General features: G+C 34.8%; 1 protein-coding gene across 1 annotated transcript in view; it reads right to left on the reverse strand.

The window, feature by feature from the left end:
* Positions 1 to 25,863, reverse strand: part of LRRTM4 (leucine rich repeat transmembrane neuronal 4) — a 713,234-nt gene that overhangs the window by 413,758 nt on the left and 273,613 nt on the right. The window lies entirely within an intron of this gene.

Below are 25,863 nucleotides of genomic sequence, written 5' to 3' on the forward strand. Positions count from 1 at the left end.
TGATATTCTCTTATGCCAGGAAGTGCAAGCAAGCCATAGTTCCCAGTCATCCTTACAGTCATGAAGGTAAACAACTGATACACCTATAGTCATTCTGTACCCATATGACCACTCTGTTTTTCACTTCCAGTACAATATTCAATAAATCACATGAGATATTCAACACTTTATTATAAAATACATTTTGTGTTACATGATTTGCCCTCCTGTATGCTCCCATCCAAGTACTAACCAGGCCCGACCCTGCTTAGCTTCTGAGATCAGACGAGATTGGGCGCGTTCAGGGTAGTATGGCCGTAGACTGCCCTCCTTTATGCTAATGTAACTGTTCTTAGTATGTTTAAGACAGGTTATAATAAATGATGATGTTTGGTAGGTTAAAAGTTCTAAATGTATTTTAAACTTATAATATTTTCAACTTAGCATGTATGTATCAGGATGCAACTCCAACCATAAATCAAGGAAGATCTTTACTCTGAGAACCCCAATCTGTTACTTTATTTGAGAGTATCTGCTCCTCACTATACCATGCTGTGCCTGACAGAAAAACTCTAAAGTGGTTGGTGTATATGTCAGGTATAATTTACTTCTAGTACAACTGTTTATACAGTCTTTTTCTTGGTTAAAAAAAAGTCTTGTATTTCTTTTGTGTACATAGTCTTTGAGAATAAGGAGAAATAAAACATATTGGGAATGAGCTAGTTTCCACGCAAGTAACTTACTTCTTTGTACCCACTGATCACATAATGAATTTCACTGTGCTTCATTAAAAATACAGAATATATACTATTTGAAGATTTTTATCTGTCAAAATTTAACTTCAAGGTTGCAAACTGATCTACTAATCAAAGTTAATTGTTCTGAATTAGCATCATAGCAACTCTCATCAACACCAGTTAAGACCTGCAAATGATACCAGGAAATAAAAGACACTGGTAGATGATTCTGTCAAGTATGACATTCTTAAATATCATTTTCATTTTGTTTTAAATACTGTCAACATCAACTTTATTTGCTAATTAGGGACATACTCTCTTCTCAGATGCCTGAAGAACATTGCCAATCTGACATCTAGGAGCTGGGGTTGTTATTAAGAATGGATGGATTTATATATATATGGCACATGGAGGAGTGTCTGGCACATGGTACACTTTCAATAATGTTAGCTACTATTATCATAGTGTACCCGAATTTTCAAGCAGGCCCTAGATTATTTTCCAGAAAAAGAAAAGGAAGACTTCTTCATGAGCTGTCCTTTTTCAGTAGGTCCCTAACACCCAACCTCAGGATTCTTAGAACCCATGTGGGACTAAAGGGATAGGTTGAGAGTATCCTATTCTGACAGCTAGCTTCAGTTCAGATATGCTAGAGAGACTCGAGGGTTATTGGAAAAATGTAATAGATCCTTTGTTTTATGGAACTCCACCAGAGAGAGAAATGCTTTACTTCATCTATCCTAGTAATAGGGCAGACAGAAAGAGGTATGAAATGAATATGGAGCTAAAATGTCAATCAGCCATTAAGCTCCTGCAATAAAAAGCTATGTACTGAGTGTTAGAGAAAACTGAAATGTAGGAACTCAGCACAACATCATTCCTACAGTTAACAACCTTGTATTGTGCAGTTAAAAGTTGTTAAAGATGGTAGAAATCATGTTAAGTGTTCTTACTACAGACACCTGAATCCCCCTGTGGGATGACCGAGGTTTCCCACTGAGCTTATACACTGAGTCAAAGTGAAAGTCTGATTTTCCAGCAAACAAACAAACAAACAAAAAAAACCAAGAAAGAAAAAAAAACAAAACAAACAAACAAAATATTAAGTTTTGCCTTCACTTAAGAATTAATGATCTAGGGGCACTTGGATGGCTCAGTCGGTTGAACATCCAGCTTCTGATTTTGGCTCAGGTCATGATCTCATGGTTCTGGTATTAAGCCCTGCATTCAGCTCTGTGCACAGCCTGCTTGGGATTCTCTCTCTCCCTCTCCCTTCCCCCACTCATGTGGGTGTGCAAGTTCTCTCTCAAAAATAAACAAATTAAAAAAAAAAGAGCTAATGATCTTAAAAAAAAACAGTTAATGATCTGATGTGGAGGCCGTATCACAACATAGTTTTAATGTGTGGGTAACATAATGAAAAGAGGGACCCATAAAAAATGCACGGGACGAAAGTGATAGCTTGGCAAGTAAAGAGACCCATGTTGGTGTCCTAACTATGCCTTATTATTTTGGTTCACATTCAGATTCTCTTTATTTTTACAGTAGGTATGATAATATTTCTTTGCCTAAGTGTGACTATTACTACATGATATGCTATATGTATTGTCCAGTTCCACACCAGATGCACAGCAGGTTCATAAATGAGGTTATTGTTTCTTTATTAGCTTACATCTTCAGCACAATGATAATTATTCTGTACAACAACAGAACTTACACTTCTCTAAAATTGGCTTCAAAATGGCAAATTACTTTACCATTTTCAATAGAAAATTATCTATGAGAAGATTTAACTTACTGCATTCCTGGTTTTTCATGCCACATGCAATGCCTGTATTACTAAATCCTCCCTTAAGTACAATATGAAAAAGAGGTAAGTGGCAAAATTAATATTTTATAGAAGTATTTTTTAACTGTTGCTAACTCACTGATATGGACAATCACCTCCAGCCATCTGTTACTCTATTCTCTGCAAAAAGTATTTATTTATAATTCTAACAGAATATACTCCTTTCTTGAAATAAACAGATATTGTGATGTTTGGCATCCTAAAGAAGTCTCTCATATTTACTCGAGGGTGACAGTATTCTGTGAGGTATCCACAAAATCTTTTACTAAATAATCTAGAGTCTGCTTTCTTTGTAATAAATAAAATCAAAGTTCCTATATAATTTAATTTGCTTATGTTATACCTAGTAACTTTCCAAAAGTCTCCTTTTAGTAGGCTGATACGGACTATCCACAAATTCCAGATGTGGATTAAAGTAATCAATTTTGCATGGCCACTACTTTATCAATTAACGTAAGCAAATCTTACATTTTAACAATATGATTCCCTCATTTAACAACATGAGCTTTAGAACTTCAAGCACTATTAGTTATGTACTAAAAGGCATATTTTAAGTAGGAAAATGCAAGGAAAGAAGAAAGAAAAAATGATTGCAGAAGAAGGTTTTGAAGGAAATTAGTTCAGGGGAAAAGCAGTCACCCTTAAAACCTGTGGCCTTCACGGAGTAGAAAGGTGTTTTAGATGCTTCATTAACGAGAAGAATAGTTTGCCCAAAATACACTTCAAAGTTATGTGGTACAATTGGACACTTCTATGACCAGATGCCTCACTTGCCTTTAAGAAAATGTCATGGGCTAATTAGGTAGTCTAACACCATATTTTTACAGGATAGAATTATGACCTACTTTTTTTTCTTTAACTATTCTTGGCATCTCCTCATTAAACACAAATTGGCTTATTCTATCACACTTAGAGCACAAGTGAATTGAAGCCTTACTTTTGGGGTAAAACTGATGCTCAGTGCCTATCATTTTCATGTGAAGCACTTATGAGGCACTTTTTCATTCATCATAGATGAAAACTGGTTTCAGAACTGGCTAAACATCCAGACTTCCTTTCTTTGAAAATTTAATTGAACTTTGGCCTGTCAAGTGTCTTTGGAATGACTAATTTTAATTGCCACTGCTGAACAATGTCAATTATAGTAAAACCTCATAGATTTTAACTGCTCATGCCGTCTTAATGAAAAGTTTGAAATAATGGATATATCTTTATAACTGCCATTTTCCCCTAGAATTATTAATATAATGGCAACATCAGCAAATCATTGGTCAACTCTAACATTCCCTTCCCCATGCATTGTTTGATCCCTATTCCTAGTCCTTGCTATGTTTCATGTGGACCACTGGAGCTAGTATGTAAATAAAGAGGGGAAGATTCTACTCCTTGCAGAAAAGCTGAGGACTACGATGCTTTGAAAAGCCTTCTCACAGAAATACAACTAGGACTTGGATAAGCAAGAAAGAGGATTTGTAAAGCATTTCTGGGATTTCAAAGAGGTAATGGAAATTGTCCTAGACAAACAGTGAGGTGAAATATGCTTAATACCATTGTCAGAATATGACAGGGAAGACTATGGTGGACCTAGTTTGCAAAAGGAATCCCAGATATTTGAAAATAAGTGAGAGTTTATATATTTTTTTGTGCATAGAGTAAATCAAAGGCAAGGAAAATAAAGAAGAATTAGAAGAAATAACAATGAGCTTATTCTAGGATACATATGATATATTTGTAAATTGCAGTATTTACTTAAAATTTCTCCCTTGAAGATAGCTTGTTCACCTAGCAGGTAAAACTGAGTCTTCTAAATTTGTGTTTTCTATCGGAAAAGCTAACATGTGACATAAGACAGGCATGTTTCAGAGGTTTTCAAACTTAGATGTGCATCAGGATCACATGAAGAGTCTTTTTGAAAAACTGGGAGGAGCACCCCAGGCCAATGAGTCAGGATTTCCAGGGATAGTTTTGGATTGGTATCCAGACATGATTGCTTTCTTCTTAAAAATTCTTCAAGTGACTTTGATGTACAACTATTGCTACCAACCATTTTATTTTTCTGTTGAGAGTTTTGTTTCCTTAATCTGCTTATTCTAAATACCAGAATTTTGAAGATAACCTATTAGATATATTAATATTTAATAACATCTATATGGTTTATGTATCATTTATATTGAGAATAACTTGAGGTACATCACAGAATGAACTACATATATTTATTAAGCCATTAATTTGAAGATAATTTGCAGATAATATAAATTGTGTTTCTTGAATTGAGTTCAAATTATTCCTAATGTAAACCAGAGCTAGAAGTGTCAAGGCAAACATGACTGTGCGTTTTTTGGGTCATGTTCGTTCTGCTTCATTTATTGCTCTGTTATAGTGTTCCTTGTCCCAACACACCTATTTTGAGACTGTTTCTTTCCTTTCTGAGTACTTTTATGTCATTTACAGATAAATTATAAGCCTTTTTATCTGCATCAACCAAAAATTAATAATTTAGCATAATCTTTTTCATATAGTAATCTGTTTTACTCTTTATTTTTAATGATGGCATGGAACATACATATCTTATATACCTTAATTCCCAAATAAATACAGTGACAGTATCACTACATTAGGGACCATGCCTCCCTTGTTGGCTACTATACTCATGCATAGCACCCAACATAGGAGAGAAGCTCAATAAATGTTAATTAAACAAAATTGACTCTATTTTTACTAAAAAAACATTGCTCAGAGTTAGGCTAGTTTGGATATGTATTCAGATCTTTTATTTCAATATGAGCTTTCTACAAGGTAAGGACAAAAAGGGTAGGGGAAAACTTTCTTACCCCAGAAATTACACCTCCCTTAATTCTCTGTATCTCTACTCTGTGTTCTGCTTTATTTATTTATTTTTATTGGCTCTGTAATATTGGAAGTGGCTTTAAGTCCTGTTCAATATTTAATGAAGGACAAATGATATCCAAGGTAAAAAAAAAAGACTTGGAGATATTTCAGCTATGTCTCCCATATATCTGAAACCATTAGTTTATTGCATTACCAAACATTTCTCCTAGCTGTAGCCACATAAGCAGTTAATGCTGTATATCCAGCTTCATGTGAACAACAATTTCAGTAAGCTTGGATAAGGTGGCTTTTGAAATGCTATTTGTGTAAAATATGTGATGCCTTCATTGACTAAAGAGCACCAGATACTGGACAAACCATTTTTAATATTGAGATTAAAAAGAAAAGACTTGACTCCTGCCCTCAAGGGACACAAAACAAAGTGGGGAAGATGAGAAGGTAAAGAAATAAAATATAATGCCTCATAAGTGCTGGGCATTGCCAGAGTACCACAGAATTGTGGTGTGTTGAAATTCCTATGAATAATGTTAAAGTCAGATTTTTACCCAAGAATTCTTCTTTGTTTAATTTTTTTAATGTTTATTTATTTTTGAGAGAGAGAGAGAGTGTGTGAGTTAGGGAGGGCAGAGAGAGAGGAAGACACAGAATCCAGGGCAGGCTCCAGGCTCTGAGCTGTCAGCATGGAGTCTGACATGGGGCTCAAACTCACAAACCGTGAGATCATAACATAAGCTGAAGTTGGATGCTTAACTGGCTGAGCCACCCAGAAGCCCCAAGAATTCTTTCTTGATAAATAATTATGCATGGTGACAATTCATTCCTCCTAGATGAAATATCATAAAAGAGGCAAGAGGAGTCATACAATTTTTAGCCAGACACTTCATTGAATTCTTTGGATAAAGATGAGCATCAGCTATATTTCTCTCAATGTATATGGATTTGGGAGACTTGATTTTGTGATAAGAGCAACTGAAGAAACATAGAAAGATAGGGCTTACACTGTCAGGTCCCCTTTGTATTTATTTTGCATACATAATGGTTTGGTACTGGTCACCATTTGGAATTATTGGTCAAAGAGCATAATCTGCCAAGTCTACTAGAATGAAAGATACCTGGAGCCCTCAAATCCCTTCCCCTAGATATCTGAATTCATACAGCACTCTCTCCCAGTCAGGAAATGCATTGGAAAAAAGAAGACCATGATTTAACACGTGGGTACATGTGGTAAGCAAACATACATTACCCTTGTTTACAGTACTGATAACTTTTGATTATTTCTCATGTCTACAGCAGGTCTAAGAAGAGCATGGGAAGATCCTTAATACTATGTAAATACTTCCCTAAGATTTAATCATCTCAGGTTTGGGCATGATGGAAAGTGAAGTTTGCCAGAAAACAATATGAGGATGTGAGTCACATCTTTGCCACTTGGCAGCTGTGTGACTTCAGGGAACTCACTTTAATGACAATAACAACAGCTAATATTCCTAAATTGTCTATGGTGTGTCTGTCGCTCCTCTAAGTGTGTACACATATTTTCCCTTCTTTTTGTCCCTCAGTGAATATTTATTGAGTACTTGCTAGGTAAACAGTAGGGAGCTTACTGTCTGTGGGGCAGTGTTAGTCTCACAATTCTCCATAAATGTATAGAGTTAACTAATAATGGTTATACACATTTTAATTATGCACTGTCTGTAAATAAGTAATTACTATTTGCCTAGACCTATACATGCTACAGTGAAAACAGATGAAATACATAATATGGCCATGACCTTGAAGCTTACATTTATCTAGGGAGAAAAAAAAATGTACCTGAAACTGACTTCAGTTGTCTAAATCATTTTGTCTTTGCTTTTGGTACAAATAAGCATATTAAAACATAATATTTTACAGAGAAAACAGAGGTATATATTATTTACGTACAGAAATGACATCAAACAGCTCTGTGAAAATCAATAGTAAGTAACTACTACATTTGATAAGCAATTCATTCTCATTACATGGTAGTAAAAAAAAAGAATGTGAAAAATGTATACTTGTTTTATTTAATATTTTTTAAATGTTAAAGTTATATATTTTATAATTACTTATTGTTTATATTTTCAAATACTTTTAACTTCTAAAAAGATCCACATTTGTTTACTCCAGATAATTTAGAAGACTCTTGAAGTCATAAAGAACAAAATTCAAAGACCCATTGCAATTCTTATATCATATATATCATTTAAAATGATTTGAACAAGGCAATACTTTTAATCTTTAACCATCAGTGGATTTTTTTCCTTCCACTCTTCTTCTCTGGGTAAAATCAGGATTAAAGATCACAAAGCAAAAATTAAAATTAGGAATGATCAGGGGCGCCTGGGTGGCGCAGTCAGTTAAGCGTCCGACTTCAGCCAGGTCACGATCTCACGGTCCGTGAGTTCGAGCCCCGCGTCAGGCTCTGGGCTGATGGCTCAGAGCCTGGAGCCTGTTTCCGATTCTGTGTCTCCCTCTCTCTCTGCCCCTCCCCCGTTCATGCTCTGTCTCTCTCTGTCCCAAAAAATAAATAAACGTTGAAAAAAAAAATTAGGAATGATCAGACATAACTTCTACCCATTTTTAATATTTATATTAATAGTTCAATATCTTTGTCTCTAGAGCATAGAAATATATAAAGGTCCATTTATGCTCCACATTCCCAATTAAAATGAATAAGCACACAGTTTTATCATTAGTGTTTGTTTTCTATCATCTAATATTTCTGCTGAAGTTTATTATAGATAGGACAATATATGTCATACACATGCCTAAAACAATTCCTTGGACTTAATAGTATTTAAGAAAAGTTTGAGAAATGTTATAAAATTTTCTCACAAATCAAATAAATAAAATTCATTTGCTGAGCTTAATAAGCAAAACACTCGTTCTCAGATACAGTTTCTTCTCAAGGCACACATATATTTCATAAACCTGTCTTTTGACATACTTTGAATCCCTAAATAGGAACACAACTGGGTAGAATATTATGCTAAAAATAGAATTGTTTGCAGAGGCACAGGGAGAATGTACTAATAACTTGAGCAATTTTAGGAGGATGATGGGCTTCAGATAGTGTACACTATGCTTCTAAGATCCTAGCCAAATCCTCTTCTTCAACATCAATAATTCTCATCCTGTGCTCCAGCTTATATTTTCAATGTGTTGCCTTGTACTTTACTGGATGGAAAGTTAAGGAATTATATTCTCCATTGACGGTTATTCCCAGCGATAACCAGGGCCAGGCTGACTGAGTTAATGGCATTGCCACCTGGTTTTCTGGTTCTCATTGCTAGCTGTTACCTGACTTCCTAGAGTAATGCCAGCATCACTTTTCTTGTCCCCAACCCCAGTTTTATAAGTGTTAGCAGCAATCTGCTTTACAAATTTAATGTACAGCCTCCAAGAAACAAAAGGAAAGAAAATTGCACTTTTATGAATTTCCAAATTGCCATAGCTCACCCTCAATGTTTATTTTATTTTAATATTATTGCCAAGGGGTTTTTGCTGAGTGGAATAAATTTAGCACTAATGAGCATATTTTGAAAGTTTAAAAACATAATTTAATACATGATTCAATGTAATTTCTACAAAAAAGGACTCTAAGAGGCCGAGGAGTCATTGAACAGGAGGGAAACCATGAGGAAACAATGGAACAAAAAATAAATAGATGAAAGCAATTGTGATTTTTACATTAGCAATTAATCAAGTAGTCTTGTTTCTTTTTTACATCACAAGGACAGTATTTTGTACAATGATAAAGGTAAGTCAATTTAATTATAAAACCACTCCAGAGTAGTTTCTTAGTGAAATCAATCTAATGGGGCCTGGCACATAGTAGGGCTTTCTAATCTTTATTTCCTACTTGTTTTACAACTTTAAGAGTATTTAGTGTGACATGGCAACTACTGGTTGTACTGGGGCGCTTGGGTGGCTGAGTTGGTTAAGCATCTGACTTCAGGTTTGGTCATGATCTCATGGCTCGTGAGTTCGAGCCCCACATTGGGCTCTGTGCTGACAGCTCAGAGCCTGGAGCCTGCTTCAGATTCTGTGTCTCCCTCTCTCTCTGCCCCTCCCCCGCTCATGCTCTGTCTCTCCCTCCTTCAAAAATCAGTAAACATTAAAAAAAAAGATATATGGTTGTACTTTCTTGTTTGTGTCTTATCCATATGCCTACATTATTTTTTTTTTACACATGGAGATATCACAGGACTACTTTGTTTCTTTTTAATGTTACTATTTAAAGAGTAATTAATTTATAAGCATCATATGGGACTTCTCAGGCAAAATAAAATATAAAGGTCACAAAGATACTGTTATTATTATTAAATTTAATATTAACTTGGTTTTAAAACAGTACATGCTTATAGATTCTTATAGCGCAATGCATTACTGGTCAGAGAAAATCTGAGAAAATTAAGAAAAAAAAAGATTCAACTTTTTGTTCATGTTCCATAATAAGTCTAAGATTTTAACAATAGTGGATGCTGTCCAAATCCATGATCCTTCCATCAAATTTCAATTTTTCCACATAATAATTTTATATTTACATTAAGTACTATCTATACTTTTTAACTGCACTTTTTGTGCTCCCTTTCTCTCTTGAACTCATTCCAATCTGTTTTTGTCCCATCTTGAGAGAGAAGAGTTAACCTATCCCAGAATGATCTCCTACAGACTGATCACTCAGGAAAAAAAAAAAAAGAAAGTAAGAAAAAAAAAAAGGATAGTCTTTCTGTAAAACTGCATGGAAACTGGACAGAGCTCAGTGAGTAAGGTATTCAATCCTGGACAGCCACAAAACTGAGATTCAACTAAGCTGATCATGCCAGAGGAGGATCTGCTGATTTTCTACCTGCACATCCTAATGTGGGGAATCTTGCTGCCAACTTTTTACATCACAGCTACAAGCTCAGCACCTGGCACACAGTAGGGCTTTCTTACTGTTCACCCAAGGGAAAGAGCTGGTGTTATACCCAGCAATTAAAGCTGAGTTATAGCAAGAATGGCATGCGGCCAATTTCTGCCCAAATGTATTCTTTTTGTGTACTGCTCCTGTTCATATCAGAAGAACTAATGATTCCTTAAAGAAGCAGAAAATTCCCAAAGCCATGAGGCAGGTTTCCTCACTTGTAATCTGATGTCCATTCCTGCTGGCCTCCTGGGAGTCACTTTAGAATGAATGTGCATCAAAAGATCCATCTATCTGCTACTTCTCTTGTCTCCATGAGGTTTCTCCCCATGAACCAAGAGGACTAGTGATGGTACTCTTTGATTACTTAACTCTTTCCTCCTTTTAATGAAAATTCCCAATTATCCAGCAAAACTCCTTACTCATCACCATGTTTCCACCACTCCTCTATCCTTATAATACTCATCCTAGGAGCAGAATTGGACTGATCATGTCCTCTCCCTCTTTTGAAACCCTTTCTTAACTAGTTTCTGGAATACCACATTCTTGGTTCTTTTCCTACCTTACTCGTGACTCTCCCTTACTTTCCTTTGTTGGATTATACTTGAATTCATAAACTGTAAAGTTATAGTGTCCTAATATTTGATCCTTCTATATACTTCCCTATACTCATTCTTCAGATAATTTCAGACTGTTCCATGACTTTGAATTCCACTTGTAATCAATGAATAATGCCTTTGTATTTCCAGCCTCAACCTCTTCTGCAAACTACATACTTCTTTATCCAACTGACTTCTCAACTTTGTAAGAGAATCATAAGCAAATGAGTTCTAACCATCTTTTTTCTATAAGGAATCTTTACCCAGATTACTAATCAGTACTTCACATTTAAAAAGTCCAAATCTGCCTCCCCAAACTTGTTTCTTCCCTAGTCTTTCCATGATGGAACAGTAACCACATTTTTTCTAGATAATAAGACCAATTCACTTAGCATCTTTTTTGATCCTTCTCTTTCTCTAATACTCCACATCCAAACCATCAGTGAATTTTGTTGACAATTTTTCTGAAATATATCCAGAATCCAATCTCTGTTCCTTACTTCCACTGCTGCCTTCACAGTCCAAGACACCATCATCTCCTCCTGGACTAAACGATAGCTTCCTAGCTATTCTCTGTGCTTTCACTCTTGCTCTTCTGTGGAATATTCTCCAAACAGCAGCAGCAGAGCAAGAGTTTTGAGTAGTGGATTCATGTCACCTTGCTGCATGAATGTCATTAGTCTCGTGGTTCTCCATTGAATACCCCAACTACACATCCGCTCAAGGATTTTGCACTAGATTTTCTTTCTGCCTGAAATGCTATTTTTTTAAATAGCTGAATGGCTACTTTATTTTCTTCAAATCTCTGCTCACATATCACCTTATCAGCATTGCCTTTTAAACATTTTCTTGTGTAAACTATCACATCCCCTACAATAACTTTTTATCCACTCATTTTGCTTTATATTTCTTCATTGAACTTACTGAAACTCTGAATATTACATCTGTCTGTCTTCCCCAGAAAAATATCCACTACAGAAAAGTAGGGCTATTTTATTCTTGTCATCCCTCTGATTTTTCAGTGCCAAAGTCCTTGTTTGGTGGGTCACAAAAGTCACTCTTTTGGTGTTTTCAGTATCTTGCTGTAAATTTAGTTTCAAAACAAAACTGTAATAGAAAAAAACCCCCACACTTCTTGCATTCATTCAACAAATACACTAGGCAATCACATCATTAATTATTAACCTGTCATCATTAATTATTCAACACTAATAAATTATTCACCAAATATACTTTTAAACTCACATAAATATAAAAGAGTGTGCTAAATACTGTTGGGAATACTCATATAAATAAGATACCATTGTTCTTTTTAAAAACTATATAAATTGGTAAGCATCCTCACAGAAAAATAAAAAAAGATACAAAGAGAATAGTCTTGAAATGTTCCAAAGAGAGAAATAATCCCTAAATGGGAAAGAATAGTAATATACAGCTTTGTTTCATAGCTAGCAACTAGACTGAGTTTCAATATAATATAAACGTAAAAAATCTGAGAAGAAATAGCGATTTCATCATTTGCTAATCATATGATCTTTGACATTTTGTTCTTAAATTTTCATTGATGTTTTGTTCTTAACTCTATGATATTTAGTATTCTCATCTATATGATGGAATATTTTGCAGGTATTAAGTGAGGAAAATGTTAGTAAACCATATAAGCTAATACCTGGCACTTAATAGTCCTCAATTATTATTATAATAGTAAAGATAATATAGCCTAAATGTATATCATGAATGATGCAGCCACAGAATGACAGGATTTCTTTTCAATATTTAATATTTGTTTTTTTAAAAAAAATCCTTATTACTTAATAATAATGAAAAGCTATTATTAAAAAGTATATAAAATATTTCCATTACATATATGACCACCACATTTAATAGTTTTTTCAAAAGATCTCCAATGGTTGCAGAGAGAGTTGCCAGAATTAGCAAATAAAAAACACAAAGTTCTCAACTAAATTTAAATTTAAGATGAACAAAAAAATTATTTTCTATGTAAGAATGTCCCAAATATTACGAGACACGCTTATACTTAAATTTTGTGTTTGTTACCTGAACTTCAAATTTAACCTGAATACTTAAATTTGATGACAATTTTAAATATAATCTCTGGTTTTATTTTTTTAACTTAAACAGTGGTATGCTGATAAACAAGCTTATCACACACACACACACACACACACACACACACACACACATATACATAAACAAACAGAGAGACTTTATATGCTGTTCGCCAAGTTCGTCTACTGAGCTGATAGTGACCAGCTCTGATATACCACTGAAAGGGAACTCAGGAAACTAGAAGGAGTTTTAGAAATCAAATTAAGATCCATTTATTTGTTTATTTTTTTCATTTTTTGTTTTTTTTTTTTAATTTTTTTTTTCAACGTTTATTTATTTTTGGGACAGAGAGAGACAGAGCATGAACGGGGGAGGGGCAGAGAGAGAGGGAGACACAGAATCGGAAACAGGCTCCAGGCTCTGAGCCATCAGCCCAGAGCCCGACGCGGGGCTCGAACTCACAGACCGTGAGATCGTGACCTGGCTGAAGTCGGACGCTCAACCGACTGCGCCACCCAGGCGCCCCTCATTTTTTGTTTTTTTTAAATGTTTATTTATTATTTTGGGATGGGGGAGAGAGAGAATCCCAAGCAGGCTCCACATTAGTGGTGAGGAGCCGAACTAGGGCTGGATCCCATGAATTGTGAGATTATGACCTGAGCCAAAACCAAGAGTCAGACGTTTAAGCGACTGAGCCACCCAGGCGCCCCCAGAGCCATTTAATATAGAGATTAGGAATCTGCAAACAATGGTCTGAAGGCTAAATTTGGCCATGTCCTTTTTTGTAACTACCCTCAGGTTAAGAATTTTTTTTTTATATTTTATATTTTAACTTACAAACAAAGAATGATATACAAAGAGAACTTCTATAGCCCACAAAGCTTAAAATATTTATTATATGGCCCTTTATAGAAAAGTTTGTCAATTCATGAATAGAGGAAGAAATTCATCGTGATTCATTCATTCAGTGAATAATTATTGAGAGCCTGCTATGTTGCAGAAGTCTTGCCAGGTGCCTTTATCAAGCTGATAGTGTAATACGAAAAGTGAGAAAGATATTCAATTGAATAAGGGTTGAAATAAACCTATAAGCACTAAAATAAATCTATATGGAAATATAGAGCATTATGCAACCAAGCGATGATTCTAAAGTTAGGTATTTTGACTTTTTCATGATGCAAGCTAGATAGATATATATATATATCTATATATATATATCTATATATATAGATATATAGATATCTATATATATATCTATGGTTAGTAAACTGCCATTTTAAATGCTTAATTCAAAAATTTACTTTTCATATACCTTTTGCATTTCTTCAGATTATTCCTTTGTTTACAGTTTTCAAAGAAATTTTAGCAAGGCAATGTTATTATGTATGTATTAACCACAGAATAATCCTCGTGATCTTCCAGGTCAACTTCTTTTATCTAACATGCGTGTCCCAGCAGGACACATACTGAGTGGCAAAACACTAACGGGAAAACAAACCAAAACATTCAGGCAGCCAGACCCATCAAATATACTCTGCTTACAAGTGTGATGTTAGATATTATTGCCCAATGCACTTCATATCTGACCTCTGTCTTTACTCAAACTTAACACATTTTCCCAAGTCATATACTTTATTTTTTTAATATTTGATATTAAAGGGGAAGAATTTATTACATATATAACATTAGTGTTTCTGCCTCTGTACAGAATTTGAGTCCTAAATTCTACTTAATACATATTGTTCCATGTCTGTCATGAAAGGTATGGTCTCACAGAGTAACTCTAGAGACTTCACAGATTGATTCCAAATATTGTCCTGTTTATCTGGACTGTCCTTTTGAGCCTCATGTCTTTCTTTTGCATCTTTAGAACAAAGAAGACTGAGTCCTCCTTCCCCAGGCACCTAAGCCTATAATTGTGTAGCCATAGCCATAAGATTTTATCTATCTGTTTTCATCTGACCTGTTACTCTATGCGCATGGATTGAACATAAGAGAGGAAATTTCTGAATTCTCTCTATTATTTTACCAGTGGCATATATGGCATAATCTTAAAGTTTTATAAAAGGCAACATAAGGTGCACCTGGGTGGCTCAGTTGGTTAAGCATCCAACCTCAAGTCATGATCTTGTGGTTTGTGGGTTCGAGCCCTGTGTGAGGCTCTGTGTGGACAGCTCAGAGCCTGGAGCTTGCTTCAGATTCTGTGTCTCCCTCTTTATGCCCCTCCCCTGCTGGTGCTCGCTCTCTCTCTCTCTTTCAAAAATAAATAAACATTAAAAAAAAAGACAACATAAATATACTGTTACAAACATTCAATAATTACATGTTAGGGTATTTTCCACTGCTAAATTGGAAATTTAATAGAAAAATTAAGATGTACTTAATGTAAATGTTTCTTCAAGGCATGAAATCCACTTACATTTTAAAATTGGATTATTTCTCATGTTTGCAGGTGAATGAAAATTTTTCTTTAAGTTCTGAAGTGACTGTCAGATGAATATGATGAACTCAATTATTTGACTTTAGAAAGTATGGTGAAACTATAAAACATTTCTTAGAAAATTAAATATGTATAAGATAGATAAAGAAATTGCATTTCTTGAGAGTGTGAGTTTTCTAGGGTGAATCATAGGTGGGAAGTTTACCTTTTGGGGGTCAAAAATCTTATGACAAATTAGTATCTTAAACTTTCTCCTTTTGTAGCAATAAAATAGTGTTTAGGAAGTATTTGGAAGCTTGACCCTTGCTAAAAATTGTTTCAAAAGTATAAAACCTAACAATTTGCTCTCCTTTCTGCCCAATCTTTAATCTTCCTTGGCATAGTCCTAAGTGATAGACTGGTTTTTAGCTACTTTTCGAAGCAACTTATAACTGGGCTTCAGGGGGCCTTCCCATTCCCAGATGAGTTGTAACAGAAAAGCTTGAAGTTACCTCTATAAAATTCAGAGTTGACATTTCTTAATTCTTCTCTTTATAATACAAATCCTGCAGTATTTTGGAATCACTCTTGTACCTATTCTTACTTATTATTTTGGTATTTCTATATATATTTTAATGTAATATTTTTGTCTTTTAATAGTATATATTACAAATTCTATCAAGCTTTCAATATCTCAAATTTTCTAAACTTTGCAAAATTTCAACGTTTTGTTCACTAATAAATTTGATTGCTTAACAATCAAGAATATTTTATTAAAAGTGTTCTTTTGTAAGTCAAAACCCCAGAGAAGAGCTCTTGAAACTTGCCTGATAACTATTTGACTTCTTTAATTAAGACTATATTCTGAGTAGCAAGTATGTGTCAACTATAAAGTACATGACGTATCTGACAATCTAATAGCCATATCTATTGAACTGGGTCATGAAAAACCAGATCATATAAGGAACATATGGGCACCTGGGTGGCTTAGTTGGTTAAGTGTCTGACTCCTGATTTCAGCTCAGGTCCTGATTTCTCACAGTTTGTGAGTTTGAGTCCTGTGTAGCCCTCAGTGCTGACAGCACAGAGCCTGCTTGGGATCCTCTCTCTCCTTCTCTCTCTCTCTTCTCCTCCCCCACTCTTACTCTGTCTGTCTCTCTCTCTCAAAAATCAATAAATAAACTTAAAAAAAAGAACATACATGTCCTTGTTTCCATATTTCTAACATTCTATGCAGACTATTCAGAGGAACCTCAGGTGATGGCCTACCCAACCATGATATTAGAGGACTCCAATGGGGGTAATTTAATTCCTTGGAAAAGACACTTCTCTTCTGAGCTCACAAAACCAAATCAGTATAATGACTTCACTTAATCTGCGACTATAGTTTGGATATGGCCTCAGGTAGAATATGTTTCTACAAATGTACAAAAGATGTGATCTAAATTTGTGGTTATAATAGATTTAAGAAAATCATGGTTCATGTGCTGAAATTTGTCACTTTACACACTTAAAGTACCATTAGACTGATTAGAACAGCGATCATAACCTTACCTGTAAATCAGAATCTACTAGGTAGATTTTAATAAATACCCATGGCTGAAGGTTTGATGAGACCAATTAATCAAGAATCTCTGGAGGCTAGGACTTGGGGCATCAGTATTGTTTAAAAGTGTCCTCTAGTGATTCTTATCAGTACTCAGGATCAAAAACCACAGCATTAGAGGCCATGCATGGTGTTCAGTTTCTGAGGTTCTCAACTGTAGTTGTATATTTTATATACCTGGGAAGCTTTTGTTCTTGTTGTTTAGTGCTAATTCAGGAGTTCTGCTTCTACCAAAGATACATAAATTTCTTAAAAACCTAACTCCCAATATAACAGTAACAACAACAACAAAAAATCAGACTACAAAAAATAAAACTTTTGTAAACCTAGATTGCTGAAGTCACAAGGCCACAACCCAAGAAATATAGAAATCCAAGAATCTCCTCACCACAACCCAATGGAAATGCTTTGTAAACACTGGCTAACTTATTGAAGAGGAAGAGGCACAGAATGCTGTATTAGCAGGTAAGAAAAATTCAGCTCCCAATTTTAATATAATTTTGAAGGCTGACCATGAGCCACAACGAGAGTATAGAGTAACTGGGAATAGTAGACACAGAGGAGTTCATACCCACTCTGGAGCTCTTCTCTATGCGCCTCCTCACAGCATTCATGAATGAGATTGAGAACATAATAGGAGACTGGAGACAGCCATATTTAGTGAGGTAAAAATGGAGGAAAGACTTGACTGAGACCCTTCTCCTCTACTCTACAAAAGCTCTAAGCTGCCCGGGCAAGAGGGGAGATCCCGCTGCCCCAGACCACAGGTAAGTACCATTATGACCCAGTGCAGACCAAAAGAAAAAATAACCCTACTACTGGGGCTGGGACATTTTTGGGTCCAGAAATTGTACCAAAACCATCAGCAGCCTCCTAACTTTGGAGGAAAGCAGGACATTCTCCTCCCTCAAAAGTACCAAAGAGGGGCACCTGGGTGACTCAGTTAAGTGTCCAATTCTTGATTTTGGCTAAGGTCATAATCTCATGGTTTGTGAGTTCAAACCCTGCATCAGGCTTGGCACTGACATCACAGAGCCTGCTTGAGATTCTATCTCCCTCTCTCTCTGCTCCTCCTCTGCTCACTTTCTATCTCTCTCTCAAAATAAACTTAAAAAATACCAAAGAAACAAGACAGAGTTCATCTGCTACTGGGGGGACATGTAGCCAAAAAGCACCACTTCAAAGCCATAGGCAGAGAGTATCTGCCTAACACTGAATCTCGATCATGAAAATAGAGATCTCTCCTCCCCCCAAAGCCATAGCAAGTACCAAGTACCAAGCAATAGCAATCTACTGCTGGAAGAGGGTAAATAGTATGCAGAGAGATCCAAGCAGAATAAATACAAAAAATAAAGTACTGCTAGACACATTATATTCAAACCACTTAAAATCAAAGATAAACAGTTAATCTTGTAGGCAGTCATTTAAAAAAGGAAGAAAGGAAGGAAAGAAGGAAGTAAGAAAGAAAGATAGATCATATACTGATTAAAAATCAAAGGCAAGAATTAGAGTCAGAAAGTATGCAAACCAGAAGACAAAAACTGACATCATTAAAGTAATTCCACAAGCAAGCAAAAAGTCAAACTAGGATATTATACCCAGAAAAAATAAATTTTTACATTAAGTATTTTTTAGACAAACCAGTGCTAAGAAAATTCATTACCAGCATATCTGCACTTAGACAGAAGGAACATAATATCAGAGAGAAATCTGAAATACAGAGTTCCAGAAATGGTCTCAAAAAAGAAAGAGAAGATATATTTGTTCTTATTTTAAATTGTTCTAAATATATTTGACTGTCCAAGCAAAATTAATAGCACTGCATTGTAGGTTTATTGCCTATCTAAAAATAAAATATATGACAACAATAATATAAAAGAGAAGAAGAAGGAAATATAAGTATAGTGTTATATACGCTTATGTATACTGTATGAAGTTGACATTAATATTATTTGAATTTAGATTGATAAATAAATAAGAAGCCAATATTATAGTTAAAATGTAAGAATAAAACATATACCAAATAATTTTTTCATTTAAAAAATTTTAAGTTTATTTATTTATTTTGAGAGACAGAGACAATGTGAATGGGGGAGGGGCAGAGAGACAGGGAGAGAGAGAGAATCTCAAGCAAGGTCTGTGCTGACAGCATAGAGCCCGATGTGGGCTTGAATTCATGAAACCATTAGATCATGACCTGCACCAAAACCAAGAGTCAATGCTTAACTAACTGAGCCACCCAGATGCCCCTTTTCTTCAAGTTTTAATATAAATTCTAATTAGTTAACATATACGCTAAAACTGGATTCAGGTGTAGAATTTAGTGGTTCATCACTTACATGTAATACTCAGTGCTCATCAAAACATGTGCCCTCCTTAATACCCATCATCCATGTAGACTATCTCCCAACAACTTCCTACCATCAACTTCAGTTTGTTGTCTATAGTAAAGTCTCTTGTGGTTGGCTTCCCTCTCTCTTTTTCCCCCCTTCCCCTATAGTCATATATTTTGTTTTTTAAATTCCTTGTATGAGTGAAATCATATGGTATTTGTCTTTTTCTGAGTTATTATGCTTAGCATAATACTCTCTAGCTCAATCTACATCTTGTAAATGGCAAGATTTCATTCTTTTTGAGAGCTGAATAATATTCAAAAAAAACTAACAATACAGTTAAAAATGGGCAGAAGACATAAATAGACATTTTTCCAAAGAAGACACAGAGATGGCAAACAGACATAGGAAAATATGCTCGACATCACTTATCGTCAGGGCAATACAAATCAAAACTACAATGAGATATTATCCTACACATGTCAGATTAACAACACAGGAAACAACAGGTTTGTTGGCAAGGAAGTGAAGAAAGGGGAACCCTCTTACACTGTTGGTAGGAATGTAAATTTGGGCAGTCACTCTGAAAAAGAGTATGAAGTTTACTCAAAAAGTTAAAAACAAAGCTACCGTATAATTCATCAATTGCAATACTAGGTATTTGCCTAAAGAATACAAAAATACTTGTTCAAGGGGATACATGCACCCCGAAGTTTATAGCAGCACTATCAACAATAGCCAGTTATGGAAAGAGCCCAAATGTCCATTGACTGATGAATGGATAAAAAAGATGTGGAGATCTTAAAAAAGATATGGTGTGTATACACACACCATATATGTGTGTGTATCTATGTGTGTGTGTATATACACGATGAAATAGTACTAAGCCAAAATTATTTTTAAAATTACATTTTCACCATTTTAATCAATGCAATTTTTACTTCATTTTCCAAATAAACTTATCCTTCTAACAGGAGATTTTTAAAAATGACATTAATTGGTGTGCACATAACATTTTGATTAACAGAAGTGCAGAAGCACATCATGCATTGTTTTTAATAATATAATTACTTGATAATTCATTTCAAATTAATAGTTTTAAATTGATTATTAGTGGTATATGAAATTAAAATAAAATATAACTTAGCAAGGAGTGGGAAACATGCAATGTACACAATTGAGTAGCTACAACTTTTATTCACTAAAACTTGATGTAGGTGAGTTGAAAGATCACAAAATCACACCACTATATGACTTGTTAAAGCACTTCCTTTTTCTTTTTGTTTAGAGACCTGAAAAACCCTTCTGTTTTCTAGGTGCTAGCAATGGTATCTTTAGAACAGGTATTTTAAGAATAATAGGTCTATTTATTCTTCATATATAACACTCAGAATAGAATTACTTTGCAGAATTCATGGGTGTTTTGAAGATACTGTTCCTGAAAGTTATGGACCACCTATAAATCTAAGTGGGTTCTGATTTTTCATAACTTACGTGCTCATATCATCTCCCAGGCTCTTGTTACCCTGCCAACATTTTGTGATGGTGAAGAGGTTAGAGAGAAAATTTTGAGCAACACAAAAATGTCAGAATGAGGCGTTCTTCCAAAAATATGTTCATGGCCAATTTTAAAGAAAAACTATTAGGTTTACATCTGCAATAAAGAATGCTGCCCACAAAAATTGAAATTAATTAATATTTTGAAATTGTGCTTTTAAATTTAGCACTTAAAGGCAGGTGGTCATTTTAATATGATATTTTTTATATTATTACAAATTAACATACTTTGTAATTTATATCAATAATTGAATTTATATGCATACACAATGTGCATTATATTAATATGAATTAACATATTAGTATAAATTAATACAACATTATGATATATAATATTAATTGTATTAACTATATCAGTATGTTATTGGCAAATTATTTTAACTTTGGAGACTATTTTCTTTTGAAATTTGGCTATTCTAGGGCATCAGAAACAATTATCATTAGATATGCAAATATATTTTTTGAAAATTGCTGAAATATTCTATAAATACATTATGTAAATATACAAATTAATATATAAATGTATATATACATATCTTTCTTTGTATATATTTTATTTCTTTATGTATTTGTTTATTATTTATATTCCTTAAAATTATGTGTATGTGTGTATATATATATATGTTAAAAAATGTTTTTATTTGAGTATAGTTGACACACAATGTTATAGTGGTAATAGGTCTACAACACAGTGAATCAACTTCAGTATAATTATGATCTGCTCACCATAAGTGTATCTACCATTTGTCACCATACAATGCTATTATAATGTCATTGTCCATATTCCCTATGGTATGCCCTTTATTCCCATGACTTATTCATTCCTAATTATTTTTATGAATATATAAAATATATATGTATGTAATCATTTGCAAAATAAAATCATGAACAAAAAAAAGTGTGCATATGTATATATATGTATTTATATGGATTAACTACAAGAGAGAATATGGATAGAAAATCAGATTTATATACTTGTAAAGCATAGATGGAAAATATTGATACCTAATAAAGATAATTATTATAGAGTCTTATCTACTGGAATAAAAATGATCAATTTCTATGTCACCAAACCATATTTCCTAGAAAATCAATTCTAAGTACCATTTCAGCCTGAAATCCATGAAGTAAGCCAGAATGTCAAACTTTATATAACTATAGTAATATAAGTGCTATTAAGAGAAAATGACAAGTAATACGAAATTATAGACACATTTAATAGTGAATCAGTAAATCCAAAGTAAAAAGCTTGATGTATGCTTTGTTTAGTTTTCTATAAGTAGATTATATGCTTTGTCTATTTCCATAAGGTAGCAGACAAAGGAATATGCCCCCTTTCTATTCTGTATTACTATAATTTTATTACTATTATCTCATTGTACACATAGTAAAAACAATTTATCCATAATTTTGAAGAAATTATAAATTCTATAGGATTCTAGCTAGCAGAAATTAGATTTTAAAAAAACCTGAAATTTTCTCACAATGAAAAAGGCTTAAGCACATAGATTTAAATTCTAGTTCTCTCCAACATTCCAATAAATGATCAAAGGCTTAACTCATACCTGGCAGGATAATATTATATGTTGACTATGGGGTTACCTTTCTCCCTCTGTTTCCAGAAAGTAGCTGTAATTTTTTTTTTTGTTTTTTGCCACAGATTTGGATGAGCAGAAAAAAAGCTAAAAATGCTTCTTCTCTTTTTTTGCAATTTTAAGCTTAGCAAAGAGGATTCCTAGGATTTTGAGGGAAATAATGGGAAAGGGAGAATGAAGAAGCAACTAAACATACATAGGCAGGACTGAGATTGAGAAGGGGGCTGAGTAATCTGTGTCCTTTGGGAAACCATAGCACTCCAAATAGAAGGCAAAGACTCAGGGGAACACAATATCCAACACAGGTCTAGAGCTTGCTGTGTGTGAGAGACTGTTTGGAGAACTTCACCCCTGTTTATGTATTTAATCCTCACAAAAATCTTCTGAGGTCACATCTTAGAATTTACATTTTACAGATGAAAAACAGAGACATGGAGAAGTTAGATAATATACAATACCACACAACTAATAGGAGAGATAATATTTTACTCAGAACTATTTGGCTCCATTGTCTGCACTCATCCACTGTACTCTTTCATTGCTAATGGCTGTATGGGTACATGGTATCTTGTTGGCAAATTCCTCAACATCATAGCACTAAAAACCTGGGAAGAGTTTGTCTCTCTTAGGTCATATTTGGGTGCCTGGTAGTTGTCAGAGTATGAGAATTTCTGAGATTAAATTTTCCACCAGCCTTGTAGAATGGGGGTTTGGAGGCATAATTAAATTAATTTAAACAAGTCTGGCATCAGAGATGAGAGGTTGCTGGGACTGATGGGAGGTATAAATCCTGATTCAACTATGACCTTGGGAAAGGTCACAGATGCCTGAGATGACAGAAAGTGGGGAACCTGTGCTGGCATCTACTGCTCCTTGCTTATACTTAGGGCAGCTGGACTTCCTAGGCAAAAGGTTTGGTTTCTTGTTTGTTTTTCTAAGAAGTAAGGTTAAATGAGCCTCTGAGAGAACAGGAGCAATGCTGTAATCAACCAAGTGTTCTATGCTTGCTGCTATGACTCCATGGTTATCTAGCTAACTCCTTAAGTCTTCAGATTTGAGGGCTTCTGAACTGGAAAAGAATATTAGAGTGAATATAAACATTCTGCCTCCTACTCCCTTTGGGTGTACCTGATTCAAACCAAAACAAACCCACTCTCTGAAATGACCCTTCTGCAATTTCTTTATTAGTATTATTATTAACATTTATTTATTATTGAAAGACAGAGAGAGTAAGAGCGTGAGCAGGGGAGGGGCAGAGGGAGAGGGAGACACAGAATTTGAAGCAGGCTCTAGGCCCTGAGCTGTCAGCACAGAGCCTGACGCAGGGCTCAAACTCACAAACTGCGAGATCATGACCTGAGCTGAAGTCGGATGCCTAACTGACTGAGCCACCCAGGTGCCCCGACCCTTCTGCAATTTCAATGAAGCATAAGCACAGTGAGTTAACAAGGAACAAAAATGTCACTGAAGCTGAAAGTAAATGGGCAACTCTAAGGAGGAGAAATAATTGAGAACAAGAGAAAAACAAAAAATCATTACCGCATCTTAGATGGGAACACCCTCATTACCTTATTTTGGAGGGGATGTGGGGGCTAAGAAGTGGCTTAAACAGAAATTTGTTTTCTCACAATTCTGGATAACTAGAAGTCAAGATCAGGTGTTGGCAAAGTTGTCTCTCTTCGGGCCTTTCTCTTTGACTTGCACATGATCATCTTCTCCCTATTTGCATTTGGTCTTCCTTTGTATTGCTCCATCTCTGGATTTTAAGTCTTTGAAAGATTGCCTGGAATTTCTTCTGTGCCTGATTGTACTCTCCTCCCAACCAATTCCATAGTTCTTGGGAGTCCAAGGGTTTCGAAAGTATCTATTCCAATGCTAAGGAGACAATGTTCTCCTTGTTTTCTCTGTTACATTATTTACTTATTTACTGGTCTAAACACATTGGCCCTGACATAAAACACGATACTTAGTGCTTTCATTTTCAAACAAACAAAAAAATTAATCAAAATGATTAACCAAACTTCCATATGCTGAAAGTATGCTGGAGCCCCACCAAAAGGTCATCGTGAGTGCCTCAGATCTATCCAGAATCTCCTTGATTCGCTCCACCTCTCCTCTAGCAAATTACAACTCAGCAATCATCTTTGTTTCCCGAGCATTCCCTTAGCTTCTCACACACAGGCAAAATCTTTTTCAATAGAGTTTTCTCTCTAAGAGGAATTCTTATGCCAGCTGTTCACAGAAACAAACACTTTACCTTGGATGAAAAACATGATAGCTGATGTAAAAACTGTAATGGAGGAATGTACACAATATTGGATATTGTAGAAACCCCCATGAGTAAATTAGATGTCAATTTTAAGAAATCTTACACAAAATACTTAAGCAAAAGAAAAAAAGAACATAAATAATGAGAGTGAGGAAGGAACATGGAAATTACGCTAAAATACAATTTGCAGTCTAGAGTGCAGTCAAGAACAAGATGAAAATCAATGATCAAGAAGTAATAAAATGAATTTTTCTGGGGTGAAGAAACACTTGAAACTGGAGATCAAGATGGCTTAAATTCTATCATGTAACATAAATAAAGAGAGCACCTCAACTTTGTGATTATCCCCGTAGAAGTCGTAAATGTCAAGGGTAAAGAAAACAAACAAAATTTCTGAGTATTTTTAGAGAGAGAAACACAGACACACAGACACACACACACACACATTTATCCTTATGTAATATGTAAGTTGTGGCACCAAAAGTACATTGTCAGAAATATGAGAATTTATAAATATTTTTGCTTATTTATTTATTCTGAAAGAAACAGAGACAGCATGAGTAGGGGAGGGGCAGAGAGAGAAGGAAAGACAGAATCCGTGCTGCCAGTGCAGAGAACAATGTGGGGCTCAGACTCACAAAACCGTGGTATCATGACCTGAGCTGAAACCAAGAGTTTAGCGAACCAGACGCTTAAGTGACTGAGCCAACCCAAAATCTTAGACATGTAATCTAACAACTTAGAACTCTTTGCTTATTTGTTTTAATTTTGCTACCAGTGTTTTAAGTGATTATTTTCTCTTTCCTAAAAAATGAAGAAGTAATCCTCTACTCTTTCGGCTAATTATAGTGGTAAAACACTGTAGAGAAAAGGGCAGACTGGCAAGGGACTTTGGCATCCAGGAAATAACACAATACCAAGTCTGTGGGTTTTCTTTTTTCTTTATAAATTGCAGATTTGGTGTTATAAAAGCCAGTAACTTGTAAACACCAATGGGCACAGACAATAAAAGCCCTAACAAAAGCCTCCTCCTGTTTAGTTAAAGGACAAGAGGCAGTCTAACAAGATTA

Source organism: Prionailurus viverrinus, chromosome A3 (assembly GCF_022837055.1).
Source record: "Prionailurus viverrinus isolate Anna chromosome A3, UM_Priviv_1.0, whole genome shotgun sequence".
In the NCBI taxonomy this organism is placed as follows: domain Eukaryota; kingdom Metazoa; phylum Chordata; class Mammalia; order Carnivora; family Felidae; genus Prionailurus; species Prionailurus viverrinus.